Genomic DNA, 14,045 nt, shown 5'->3' on the forward strand with positions numbered 1-14,045 from the left:
GTGCCTTCATTTCAATTTTCTCTCCAACAGGTTGCTCAGTTCCAGATTCCTTCATGGTAAGTTCACGTCCATGGATGCGTCACATGGATTATACAATAATCAATAAAACATTTACAAGACGCAGGCTCCATGCATTAACTTTGTTAGGGTGGCTGCATTAAGGTATTTTAAATTTAAGTACCTTTTGCCACTCGACTAACAATTATGCTCTGCTTCTCTCCAGTGCAAGGAGACCCAGGTTGATGGTAGGTCTTTAAGTTACCAGACATTTCAACTTAGATGAAAAAATAGCTTTCTGATGATGTCATATCTGATACATGAATATTGTCTTTTCACAGAGGACCTCATCTGTGAGGGAGTTGATAGGTAGGGGAATTATGGATTTGTCAGGTGCTGAGTTTACGTCGGTACAGTGCTTTTTCCCAGTCTAACTAATGTGACAATGGATTACTTTTTGTTGTTCTTCTCAGCGACCGCATGGATTTTGCACTTTCTCTCGCCAGTTCCTCTGAAGCCCTTTGCAATTTGACCCTCACTGAACATGCCTGCTCCATGGTAAGACTGTTTTATGCTAGCTGCATTTTCCCTAAAAAGATTTGGCTTTTTCCACATTGCCCTCCTAATACAAATGTCCATAAGCTCTGAAAGTCTTTGCTTTACTTACTTGCATTTTGCCTAGGCCACGCATCTGACAGCCAGCAACGTGGTCACATTGATGAAATGCTCACTGGAAAGCCACATGCCATTACCTGTAGCGGTCTGGAAGCTTTTCTTTGAAAAAGCCTCCGCTGCACTAGATGAGGCTCTTATGACATTTGCCACCATGGTAAATCCAATCCCAGTATTTCACAAAACTGTTGTGTGCCCGTGGCAATTCTGTGTCAAACCAAAATGATGTTTCCAATTCCAGGCTCCCAACAACACCAACCCATCCTTTTCACACGCCCTTGAGGCTCTCGGAGAAGTGAGAATTGCCAAGTTGAGCCACTCCCAACTGCAGAACGCATCCTTTGTCAGAAGCTTGTTCCAGACAAATCTTCGTCCATTTTTGGCCTCTCCATCCCGGAACTTCCTCTTCTGCCTTAGCTCCAGGAACTTCAGCTGCCACACGTACCAGACTGTGTAAGCAAATATGTGACATATTGCTCCACTTTGAATGAGATTGCAGAGGAACCTGCAGTTTTCTGTCTCTTTAGATTTAAAAGCCCTCTCTCACTTTTTAGCACCCAGACATTCAGCAGCCAAATGGCATACATGGACAGAGAGAGTCAGCGGCGCAGTCTACACTCATTTCATCAAGCCATTCCTTTCAAGAAATGACTCCTCAGGTAAAGCAGGCCAATCAGGCTCAATTCCGTAAAGTCTTGATAGCAAGCTGTGGTTTTGCCCTGCCAATGTCTCTGTTTGTGGCTTCTTTGCAGATCCTGGCTGTGTATCATTATCCAGAGATAGTCAAGAGTGGCTGGAGGAAAACCTTGCCGGATTCGCAGCTTTTGCAACCCTGCAGGATCTGCAAGCCCTTAATGCCAACTTCTCAAGCGTAAGTGGTGACTGGGCTTGTAGTATTCCTTTCCCAATCTGAGATGTCTCACTTATTGCCTTGCAATTCCTGCTGTTTGATTTCGTATTGTTTCCCTTTCAGAGGTCAAGTCTTGTCAGTTCTCACTCCTACTCAGTTGGGACAGTTTGTACGGACTTTCGAGGCCTTGGATGACACAGAACCATTGGACCGTGTGTTTGACCGGCTCGAGGAGGGCAATCCTCGAGAAAATGTGGAGGAATTCCTGACAGAGTTGACCGCAAATGAAGAGGTATTCTTGTCTTGAGTCTGGGCAAAGAAGGACAATCCTGAGCTTTTAATCCAGCATAGTCATTACTTAGATATGTATCTAGTCCTCTAGGTCAGTTGTAGGGGACTCATTCATATCAAATGTTTCATTACATCCTTTCTTGCAACTTGTACGGTGCATTGTGGCCGTGACATCCTCCCATGTCATCATTTTCCAGGTCCCTGATTTCCAACCCCTTGTGAGAGACCGTGTGATGAACAGGACCTTCACCATCATCAGTCCCCATTTCACAACGTTTGAGGAAGTCGACTGGATTGACTTGTTTCAGCGGTTACTGGTTCCTCTCCTCCCGAGTTTCAATGCGATGATGCTCGAGGTTGCAATCTCAGACATTAACTGCACAAACTATCACGTTGTGTGAGTAGCATTTCACAAACAGGCGATATTGCATTGCAGCAAAGTACAACACACTAATGAGGGACTGGGTAAGAATTCTCCTTTTGCCCTTTACAGTGTGAGAGGGATGGCCAGAGCTTTCCCTGAAATGTCACCACAGAGACAGCAAGAAATCACAGAAGTTCTGCTGGATTACCTGCAAAATTCTGCCAGCGTCATCAACAAGCCAGGTAGGGCTAACGCAGTAAGCTTTGCCATGTGGTGCTCTTGTTCCACGTGCATCAACAAAGGGTGAATGCTTGGGAAGTGGTACCTATGCTAACATCTGTCTTTGTGCCTTAGTTTGCAGGCAGGGAATTCAGAGTGACGCAGAATTTCTTGAAGCAAACTTGGGTCCATTTTCCGAAAGCATACCACTCTCTGACCTCAAATTCTTCAACCTTTCTGTGGTAAGTCAAAAGGTTTTCTACCAGTCTTTCTTGAAAGCAGCCACACCACATTCTGAACTTGGAGAATCTGTAAAGAGCGCTGTGTTTGCCATGTCAAAGAAAAAAGGAATTCATAATCCCTTTGTTTGTGTCATCAGGCGACGCCAGGGCTCTCTCTCCCCAAACCAGAGGGCCGAGCTGATCCTGGATCCAGAAATCGGTGCTTTGGAGAATGAGACCTTGGTAAGGGAGGTGTTCAAAGCTTGACAGAGTCCCCTGACGACGAGCAGCTGGGGGAGTTTCTTGAGGCTTTGCAACCATCACCAAGCAGGTGAGTGCCTTACTTTGAGATCGCCATATTTTCCCACTAAGTTGACTTACAAACGGGCAACGTAAAACTTGCCCTGGGCATGACGAATTCTTGCAGAATCTAATCAGATGCCAGGATTTACCTCAAAATTACACAGTCCGCAAATGCTTCTTGCACCAGTTGTTCTTCAGTCATGCCCCTGAGTCATTCCCCTGATGCACCGTAGTACAAAGATGCATCACCACACTTGCTTGCATTTCTAGTATGTTTGCAGAAATGTCGAATTCCCTCCTGGACTGAAACTCGAATCCTTTTATTTCCAGAGAAACATCTCCCTCATCAGAGATAAAGCTGTGCGAGATACCATCTTAAACATGACCTTGACAGCCCTTGCCCCTGAATTTGAAGATTTTGAGCCGGAAGACTTTCAGACGTTGTTTCAGATCAATTTGGCTCCTGTGATGGCAAGCATCCGCCCTGGCAACTTGACAGTGATCCCCAGTAACATCAGCTGTGAATCCTACGCAGCTATGTAAGAGACCAAATTTCTGAGGTCCACATCTAGACATTTGGGGTTTGTATTATGATATCAAACTCTGGCCTCAGACAAGTCACGTGGATGTCTGTTTTCTTCCCTCAGAATCACTGGTTTTCGCAAAGTTTGGAATCTCTGCCAGTGCGCCTTTCATCTGGTGTGAGATCGAGCAAAAGTTCCTCGAGAGGAGATTCCCACGTAGGTGGCAAATTGCTCAGCTGACAAACCATTTCACAATAAAGCCGATTACCACTACAGTGACGACAGCTGTATTGACGTCGTGCCTTCATTTCAATTTTCTCTCCAACAGGTTGCTCAGTTCCAGATTCCTTCATGGTAAGTTCACGTCCATGGATGCGTCACATGGATTATACAATAATCAATAAAACATTTACAAGACGCAGGCTCCATGCATTAACTTTGTTAGGGTGGCTGCATTAAGGTATTTTAAATTTAAGTACCTTTTGCCACTCGACTAACAATTATGCTCTGCTTCTCTCCAGTGCAAGGAGACCCAGGTTGATGGTAGGTCTTTAAGTTACCAGACATTTCAACTTAGATGAAAAATAGCTTTCTGATGATGTCATATCTGATACATGAATATTGTCTTTTCACAGAGGACCTCATCTGTGAGGGAGTTGATAGGTAGGGGAATTATGGATTTGTCAGGTGCTGAGTTTACGTCGGTACAGTGCTTTTTCCCAGTCTAACTAATGTGACAATGGATTACTTTTTGTTGTTCTTCTCAGCGACCGCATGGATTTCGCACTTTCTCTCGCCAGTTCCTCTGAAGCCCTTTGCAATTTGACCCTCACTGAACATGCCTGCTCCACGGTAAGACTGTTTTATGCTAGCTGCATTTTCCCTAAAAGATTTGGCTTTTTCCACATTGCCCTCCTAATACAAATGTCCATAAGCTCTGAAAGTCTTTGCTTTACTTACTTGCATTTTTGCCTAGGCCACGCATCTGACAGCCAGCAACGTGGTCACATTGATGAAATGCTCACTGGAAAGCCACATGCCATTACCTGTAGCGGTCTGGAAGCTTTTCTTTGAAAAAGCCTCCGCTGCACTAGATGAGGCTCTTATGACATTTGCCACCATGGTAAATCCAATCCCAGTATTTCACAAAACTGTTGTGTGCCCGTGGCAATTCTGTGTCAAACCAAAATGATGTTTCCAATTCCAGGCTCCCAACAACACCAACCCATCCTTTTCACACGCCCTTGAGGCTCTCGGAGAAGTGAGAATTGCCAAGTTGAGCCACTCCCAACTGCAGAACGCATCCTTTGTCAGAAGCTTGTTCCAGACAAATCTTCGTCCATTTTGGCCTCTCCATCCCGGAACTTCCTCTTCTGCCTTAGCTCCAGGAACTTCAGCTGCCACATCGTACCAGACTGTGTAAGCAAATATGTGACATATTGCTCCACTTTGAATGAGATTGCAGAGGAACCTGCAGTTTTCTGTCTCTTTAGATTTAAAAGCCCTCTCTCACTTTTTAGCACCCAGACATTCAGCAGCCAAATGGCATACATGGACAGAGAGAGTCAGCGCATAGTCTACACTCATTTCATCAAGCCATTCCTTTCAAGAAATGACTCCTCAGGTAAAGCAGGCCAATCAGGCTCAATTCCGTAAAGTCTTGATAGCAAGCTGTGGTTTTGCCCTGCCAATGTCTCTGTTTGTGGCTTCTTTGCAGATCCTGGCTGTGTATCATTATCCAGAGATAGTCAAGAGTGGCTGGAGGAAAACCTTGCCGGATTCGCAGCTTTTGCAACCCTGCAGGATCTGCAAGCCCTTAATGCCAACTTCTCAAGCGTAAGTGGTGACTGGGCTTGTAGTATTCCTTTCCCAATCTGAGATGTCTCACTTATTGCCTTGCAATTCCTGCTGTTTGATTTCGTATTGTTTCCCTTTCAGAGGCCGAAGTCTTGTCAGTTCTCACTCCTACTCAGTTGGGACAGTTTGTACGGACTTTCGAGGCCTTGGATGACACAGAACCATTGGACCGTGTGTTTGACTGCTCGAGGAGGGCAATCCTCGAGAAAATGTGGAGGAATTCCTGACAGAGTTGACCGCAAATGAAGAGGTATTCTTGTCTTGAGTCTGGGCAAAGAAGGACAATCCTGAGCTTTTAATCCAGCATAGTCATTACTTAGATATGTATCTAGTCCTCTAGGTCAGTTGTAGGGGACTCATTCATATCAAATGTTTCATTACATCCTTTCTTGCAACTTGTATGGTGCATTGTGGCCGTGACATCCTCCCATGTCATCATTTTCCAGGTCCCTGATTTCCAACCCCTTGTGAGAGACCGTGTGATGAACAGGACCTTCACCATCATCAGTCCCCATTTCACAACGTTTGAGGAAGTCGACTGGATTGACTTGTTTCAGCGGTTACTGGTTCCTCTCCTCCCGAGTTTCAATGCGATGATGCTCGAGGTTGCAATCTCAGACATTAACTGCACAAACTATCACGTTGTGTGAGTAGCATTTCACAAACAGGCGATATTGCATTGCAGCAAAGTACAACACACTAATGAGGGACTGGGTAAGAATTCTCCTTTTGCCCTTTACAGTGTGAGAGGGATGGCCAGAGCTTTCCCTGAAATGTCACCACAGAGACAGCAAGAAATCACAGAAGTTCTGCTGGATTACCTGCAAAATTCTGCCAGCGTCATCAACAAGCCAGGTAGGGCTAACGCAGTAAGCTTTGCCATGTGGTGCTCTTGTTCCACGTGCATCAACAAAGGGTGAATGCTTGGGAAGTGGTACCTATGCTAACATCTGTCTTTGTGCCTTAGTTTGCAGGCAGGGAATTCAGAGTGACGCAGAATTTCTTGAAGCAAACTTGGGTCCATTTTCCAAAGCATACCACTCTCTGACCTCAAATTCTTCAACCTTTCTGTGGTAAGTCAAAAGGTTTTCTACCAGTCTTTCTTGAAAGCAGCCACACCACATTCTGAACTTGGAGAATCTGTAAAGAGCGCTGTGTTTGCCATGTCAAAGAAAAAAGGAATTCATAATCCCTTTGTTTGTGTCATCAGGCGACGCTTGGGCTCTCTCTCACCAAACCAGAGGGCCGAGCTGATCCTGGATCCAGAAATCGGTGCTTTGGAGAATGAGACCTTGGTAAGGGAGGTGTTCAAAGCTTGACAGAGTCCCCTGACGACGAGCAGCTGGGGGAGTTTCTTGAGGCTTTTGCAACCATCACCAAGCAGGTGAGTGCTTTACTTTGAGATCGCCATATTTTCCCACTAAGTTGACTTACAAACGGGCAACGTAAAACTTGCCCTGGGCATGACGAATTCTTGCAGAATCTAATCAGACGCCAGGATTTACCTCAAAATTACACAGTCCGCAAATGCTTCTTGCACCAGTTGTTCTTCAGTCATGCCCCTGAGTCATTCCCTGATGCACCGTAGTACAAAGATGCATCACCACACTTGCTTGCATTTCTAGTATGTTTGCAGAAATGTCGAATTCCCTCCTGGACTGAAACTCGAATCCTTTTATTTCCAGAGAAACATCTCCCTCATCAGAGATAAAGCTGTGCGAGATACCATCTTAAACATGACCTTGACAGCCCTTGCCCCTGAATTTGAAGATTTTGAGCCGGAAGACTTTCAGACGTTGTTTCAGATCAATTTGGCTCCTGTGATGGCAAGCATCCGCCCTGGCAACTTGACAGTGATCCCCAGTAACATCAGCTGTGAATCCTACGCAGCTATGTAAGAGACCAAATTTCTGAGGTCCACATCTAGACATTTGGGGTTTGTATTATGATATCAAACTCTGGCCTCAGACAAGTCACGTGGATGTCTGTTTTCTTCCCTCAGAATCACTGGTTTTCGCAAAGTTTGGAATCTCTGCCAGTGCGCCTTTCATCTGGTGTGAGATCGAGCAAAAAGTTCCTCGAGAGGAGATTCCCACGTAGGTGGCAAATTGCTCAGCTGACAAACCATTTCACAATAAAGCCGATTACCACTACAGTGACGACAGCTGTATTGACGTCGTGCCTTCATTTCAATTTTCTCTCCAACAGGTTGCTCAGTTCCAGATTCCTTCATGGTAAGTTCACGTCCATGGATGCGCCACATGGATTATACAATAATCAATAAAACATTTACAAGACGCAGGCTCCATGCATTAACTTTGTTAGGGTGGCTGCATTAAGGTATTTTAAATTTAAGTACCTTTTGCCACTCGACTAACAATTATGCTCTGCTTCTCTCCAGTGCAAGGAGACCCAGGTTGATGGTAGGTCTTTAAGTTACCAGACATTTCAACTTAGATGAAAAATAGCTTTCTGATGATGTCATATCTGATACATGAATATTGTCTTTTCACAGAGGACCTCATCTGTGAGGGAGTTGATAGGTAGGGGAATTATGGATTTGTCAGGTGCTGAGTTTACGTCGGTACAGTGCTTTTTCCCAGTCTAACTAATGTGACAATGGATTACTTTTGTTGTTCTTCTCAGCGACCGCATGGATTTCGCACTTTCTCTCGCCAGTTCCTCTGAAGCCCTTTGCAATTTGACCCTCACTGAACATGCCTGCTCCACGGTAAGACTGTTTTATGCTAGCTGCATTTTCCCTAAAAGATTTGGCTTTTTCCACATTGCCCTCCTAATACAAATGTCCATAAGCTCTGAAAGTCTTTGCTTTACTTACTTGCATTTTTGCCTAGGCCACGCATCTGACAGCCAGCAACGTGGTCACATTGATGAAATGCTCACTGGAAAGCCACATGCCATTACCTGTAGCGGTCTGGAAGCTTTTCTTTGAAAAAGCCTCCGCTGCACTAGATGAGGCTCTTATGACATTTGCCACCATGGTAAATCCAATCCCAGTATTTCACAAAACTGTTGTGTGCCCGTGGCAATTCTGTGTCAAACCAAATGATGTTTCCAATTCCAGGCTCCCAACAACACCAACCCATCCTTTTCACACGCCCTTGAGGCTCTCGGAGAAGTGAGAATTGCCAAGTTGAGCCACTCCCAACTGCAGAACGCATCCTTTGTCAGAAGCTTGTTCCAGACAAATCTTCGTCCATTTTTGGCCTCTCCATCCCGGAACTTCCTCTTCTGCCTTAGCTCCAGGAACTTCAGCTGCCACATCGCATACCAGACTGTGTAAGCAAATATGTGACATATTGCTCCACTTTGAATGAGATTGCAGAGGAACCTGCAGTTTTCTGTCTCTTTAGATTTAAAAGCCCTCTCTCACTTTTTAGCACCCAGACATTCAGCAGCCAAATGGCATACATGGACAGAGAGAGTCAGCGCGCAGTCTACACTCATTTCATCAAGCCATTCCTTTCAAGAAATGACTCCTCAGGTAAAGCAGGCCAATCAGGCTCAATTCCGTAAAGTCTTGATAGCAAGCTGTGGTTTTGCCCTGCCAATGTCTCTGTTTGTGGCTTCTTTGCAGATCCTGGCTGTGTATCATTATCCAGAGATAGTCAAGAGTGGCTGGAGGAAAACCTTGCCGGATTCGCAGCTTTTGCAACCCTGCAGGATCTGCAAGCCCTTAATGCCAACTTCTCAAGCGTAAGTGGTGACTGGGCTTGTAGTATTCCTTTCCCAATCTGAGATGTCTCACTTATTGCCTTGCAATTCCTGCTGTTTGATTTCGTATTGTTTCCCTTTCAGAGGGCGAAGTCTTGTCAGTTCTCACTCCTACTCAGTTGGGACAGTTTGTACGGACTTTCGAGGCCTTGGATGACACAGAACCATTGGACCGTGTGTTTGACCGGCTCGAGGAGGGCAATCCTCTAGAAAATGTGGAGGAATTCCTGACAGAGTTGACCGCAAATGAAGAGGTATTCTTGTCTTGAGTCTGGGCAAAGAAGGACAATCCTGAGCTTTTAATCCAGCATAGTCATTACTTAGATATGTATCTAGTCCTCTAGGTCAGTTGTAGGGGACTCATTCATATCAAATGTTTCATTACATCCTTTCTTGCAACTTGTACGGTGCATTGTGGCCGTGACATCCTCCCATGTCATCATTTTCCAGGTCCCTGATTTCCAACCCCTTGTGAGAGACCGTGTGATGAACAGGACCTTCACCATCATCAGTCCCCATTTCACAACGCTTGAGGAAGTCGACTGGATTGACTTGTTTCAGCGGTTACTGGTTCCTCTCCTCCCGAGTTTCAATGCGATGATGCTCGAGGTTGCAATCTCAGACATTAACTGCACAAACTATCACGTTGTGTGAGTAGCATTTCACAAACAGGCGATATTGCATTGCAGCAAAGTACAACACACTAATGAGGGACTGGGTAAGAATTCTCCTTTTTGCCCTTTACAGTGTGAGAGGGATGGCCAGAGCTTTCCCTGAAATGTCACCACAGAGACAGCAAGAAATCACAGAAGTTCTGCTGGATTACCTGCAAAATTCTGCCAGCGTCATCAACAAGCCAGGTAGGGCTAACGCAGTAAGCTTTGCCATGTGGTGCTCTTGTTCCACGTGCATCAACAAAGGGTGAATGCTTGGGAAGTGGTACCTATGCTAACATCTGTCTTTGTGCCTTAGTTTGCAGGCAGGGAATTCAGAGTGACGCAGAATTTCTTGAAGCAAACTTGGGTCCATTTTCCGAAAGCATACCACTCTCTGACCTCAAATTCTTCAACCTTTCTGTGGTAAGTCAAAAGGTTTTCTACCAGTCTTTCTTGAAAGCAGCCACACCACATTCTGAACTTGGAGAACCTGTAAAGAGCGCTGTGTTTGCCATGTCAAAGAAAAAGGAATTCATAATCCCTTTGTTTGTGTCATCAGGCGACGCCAGGGCTCTCTCTCACCAAACCAGAGGGCCGAGCTGATCCTGGATCCAGAAATCGGTGCTTTGGAGAATGAGACCTTGGTAAGGGAGGTGTTCAAAAGCTTGACAGAGTCCCCTGACGACGAGCAGCTGGGGAGTTTCTTGAGGCTTTTGCAACCATCACCAAGCAGGTGAGTGCCTTACTTTGAGATCGCCATATTTTCCCACTAAGTTGACTTGCAAACGGGCAACGTAAAACTTGCCCTGGGCATGACGAATTCTTGCAGAATCTAATCAGACGCCAGGATTTACCTCAAAATTACACAGTCCGCAAATGCTTCTTGCACCAGTTGTTCTTCAGTCATGCCCCTGAGTCATTCCCCTGATGCACCGTAGTACAAAGATGCATCACCACACTTGCTTGCATTTCTAGTATGTTTGCAGAAATGTCGAATTCCCTCCTGGACTGAAACTCGAATCCTTTTATTTCCAGAGAAACATCTCCCTCATCAGAGATAAAGCTGTGCGAGATACCATCTTAAACATGACCTTGACAGCCCTTGCCCCTGAATTTGAAGATTTTGAGCCGGAAGACTTTCAGACGTTGTTTCAGATCAATTTGGCTCCTGTGATGGCAAGCATCCGCCCTGGCAACTTGACAGTGATCCCCAGTAACATCAGCTGTGAATCCTACGCAGCTATGTAAGAGACCAAATTTCTGAGGTCCACATCTAGACATTTGGGGTTTGTATTATGATATCAAACTCTGGCCTCAGACAAGTCACGTGGATGTCTGTTTTCTTCCCTCAGAATCACTGGTTTTCGCAAAGTTTGGAATCTCTGCCAGTGCGCCTTTCATCTGGTGTGAGATCGAGCAAAGTTCCTCGAGAGGAGATTCCCACGTAGGTGGCAAATTGCTCAGCTGACAAACCATTTCACAATAAAGCCGATTACCACTACAGTGACGACAGCTGTATTGACGTCGTGCCTTCATTTCAATTTTCTCTCCAACAGGTTGCTCAGTTCCAGATTCCTTCATGGTAAGTTCACGTCCATGGATGCGTCACATGGATTATACAATAATCAATAAAACATTTACAAGACGCAGGCTCCATGCATTAACTTTGTTAGGGTGGCTGCATTAAGGTATTTTAAATTTAAGTACCTTTTGCCACTCGACTAACAATTATGCTCTGCTTCTCTCCAGTGCAAGGAGACCCAGGTTGATGGTAGGTCTTTAAGTTACCAGACATTTCAACTTAGATGAAAAATAGCTTTCTGATGATGTCATATCTGATACATGAATATTGTCTTTTCACAGAGGACCTCATCTGTGAGGGAGTTGATAGGTAGGGGAATTATGGATTTGTCAGGTGCTGAGTTTACGTCGGTACAGTGCTTTTTCCCAGTCTAACTAATGTGACAATGGATTACTTTTTGTTGTTCTTCTCAGCGACCGCATGGATTTCGCACTTTCTCTCGCCAGTTCCTCTGAAGCCCTTTGCAATTTGACCCTCACTGAACATGCCTGCTCCACGGTAAGACTGTTTTATGCTAGCTGCATTTTCCCTAAAAAGATTTGGCTTTTTCCACATTGCCCTCCTAATACAAATGTCCATAAGCTCTGAAAGTCTTTGCTTTACTTACTTGCATTTTTGCCTAGGCCACGCATCTGACAGCCAGCAACGTGGTCACATTGATGAAATGCTCACTGGAAAGCCACATGCCATTACCTGTAGCGGTCTGGAAGCTTTTCTTTGAAAAAGCCTCCGCTGCACTAGATGAGGCTCTTATGACATTTGCCACCATGGTAAATCCAATCCCAGTATTTCACAAAACTGTTGTGTGCCCGTGGCAATTCTGTGTCAAACCAAAATGATGTTTCCAATTCCAGGCTCCCAACAACACCAACCCATCCTTTTCACACGCCCTTGAGGCTCTCGGAGAAGTGAGAATTGCCAAGTTGAGCCACTCCCAACTGCAGAACGCATCCTTTGTCAGAAGCTTGTTCCAGACAAATCTTCGTCCATTTTGGCCTCTCCATCCCGGAACTTCCTCTTCTGCCTTAGCTCCAGGAACTTCAGCTGCCACACGTACCAGACTGTGTAAGCAAATATGTGACATATTGCTCCACTTTGAATGAGATTGCAGAGGAACCTGCAGTTTTCTGTCTCTTTAGATTTAAAAGCCCTCTCTCACTTTTTAGCACCCAGACATTCAGCAGCCAAATGGCATACATGGACAGAGAGAGTCAGCGCGCAGTCTACACTCATTTCATCAAGCCATTCCTTTCAAGAAATGACTCCTCAGGTAAAGCAGGCCAATCAGGCTCAATTCCGTAAAGTCTTGATAGCAAGCTGTGGTTTTGCCCTGCCAATGTCTCTGTTTGTGGCTTCTTTGCAGATCCTGGCTGTGTATCATTATCCAGAGATAGTCAAGAGTGGCTGGAGGAAAACCTTGCCGGATTCGCAGCTTTTGCAACCCTGCAGGATCTGCAAGCCCTTAATGCCAACTTCTCAAGCGTAAGTGGTGACTGGGCTTGTAGTATTCCTTTCCCAATCTGAGATGTCTCACTTATTGCCTTGCAATTCCTGCTGTTTGATTTCGTATTGTTTCCCTTTCGTAGGCCGAAGTCTTGTCAGTTCTCACTCCTACTCAGTTGGGACAGTTTGTACGGACTTTCGAGGCCTTGGATGACACAGAACCATTGGACCGTGTGTTTGACCGGCTCGAGGAGGGCAATCCTCGAGAAAATGTGGAGGAATTCCTGACAGAGTTGACCGCAAATGAAGAGGTATTCTTGTCTTGAGTCTGGGCAAAGAAGGACAATCCTGAGCTTTTAATCCAGCATAGTCATTACTTAGATATGTATCTAGTCCTCTAGGTCAGTTGTAGGGGACTCATTCATATCAAATGTTTCATTACATCCTTTCTTGCAACTTGTACGGTGCATTGTGGCCGTGACATCCTCCCATGTCATCATTTTCCAGGTCCCTGATTTCCAACCCCTTGTGAGAGACCGTGTGATGAACAGGACCTTCACCATCATCAGTCCCCATTTCACAACGCTTGAGGAAGTCGACTGGATTGACTTGTTTCAGCGGTTACTGGTTCCTCTCCTCCCGAGTTTCAATGCGATGATGCTCGAGGTTGCAATCTCAGACATTAACTGCACAAACTATCACGTTGTGTGAGTAGCATTTCACAAACAGGCGATATTGCATTGCAGCAAAGTACAACACACTAATGAGGGACTGGGTAAGAATTCTCCTTTTTGCCCTTTACAGTGTGAGAGGGATGGCCAGAGCTTTCCCTGAAATGTCACCACAGAGACAGCAAGAAATCACAGAAGTTCTGCTGGATTACCTGCAAAATTCTGCCAGCGTCATCAACAAGCCAGGTAGGGCTAACGCAGTAAGCTTTGCCATGTGGTGCTCTTGTTCCACGTGCATCAACAAAGGGTGAATGCTTGGGAAGTGGTACCTATGCTAACATCTGTCTTTGTGCCTTAGTTTGCAGGCAGGGAATTCAGAGTGACGCAGAATTTCTTGAAGCAAACTTGGGTCCATTTTCCGAAGCATACCACTCTCTGACCTCAAATTCTTCAACCTTTCTGTGGTAAGTCAAAAGGTTTTCTACCAGTCTTTCTTGAAAGCAGCCACACCACATTCTGAACTTGGAGAACCTGTAAAGAGCGCTGTGTTTGCCATGTCAAAGAAAAAAGGAATTCATAATCCCTTTGTTTGTGTCATCAGGCGACGCTGGGCTCTCTCTCACCAAACCAGAGGGCCGAGCTGATCCTGGATCCAGAAAT

General features: G+C 45.4%; 3 long non-coding RNA genes across 3 annotated transcripts; all 3 read left to right on the plus strand.

Annotated features, from left to right (window-relative positions):
- The first annotated feature begins 468 nt into the window (after window positions 1-468).
- LOC148187519 (uncharacterized) lies at window positions 469-1,116 on the plus strand. The gene is made up of 3 exons (XR_015778720.1): window positions 469-555; window positions 680-826; window positions 911-1,116. It is a non-coding gene; the product is annotated as an uncharacterized LOC148187519 (long non-coding RNA).
- An 895-nt stretch (window positions 1,117-2,011) lies between these two features.
- LOC148187520 (uncharacterized) lies at window positions 2,012-2,622 on the plus strand. The gene is made up of 3 exons (XR_015778722.1): window positions 2,012-2,207; window positions 2,304-2,416; window positions 2,529-2,622. It is a non-coding gene; the product is annotated as an uncharacterized LOC148187520 (long non-coding RNA).
- Window positions 2,623-5,748: 3,126 nt separating this feature from the next.
- LOC148187521 (uncharacterized) lies at window positions 5,749-6,327 on the plus strand. Its single transcript, XR_015778723.1, has 3 exons — window positions 5,749-5,944; window positions 6,041-6,153; window positions 6,266-6,327. It is a non-coding gene; the product is annotated as an uncharacterized LOC148187521 (long non-coding RNA).
- Window positions 6,328-14,045: the final 7,718 nt, after the last annotated feature.

This window comes from Plectropomus leopardus, chromosome 14 (genome assembly GCF_026936395.1).
Source record: "Plectropomus leopardus strain MGB_pleo_1.0 chromosome 14, ASM2693639v1, whole genome shotgun sequence".
NCBI classification, from domain to species: domain Eukaryota; kingdom Metazoa; phylum Chordata; class Actinopteri; order Perciformes; family Serranidae; genus Plectropomus; species Plectropomus leopardus.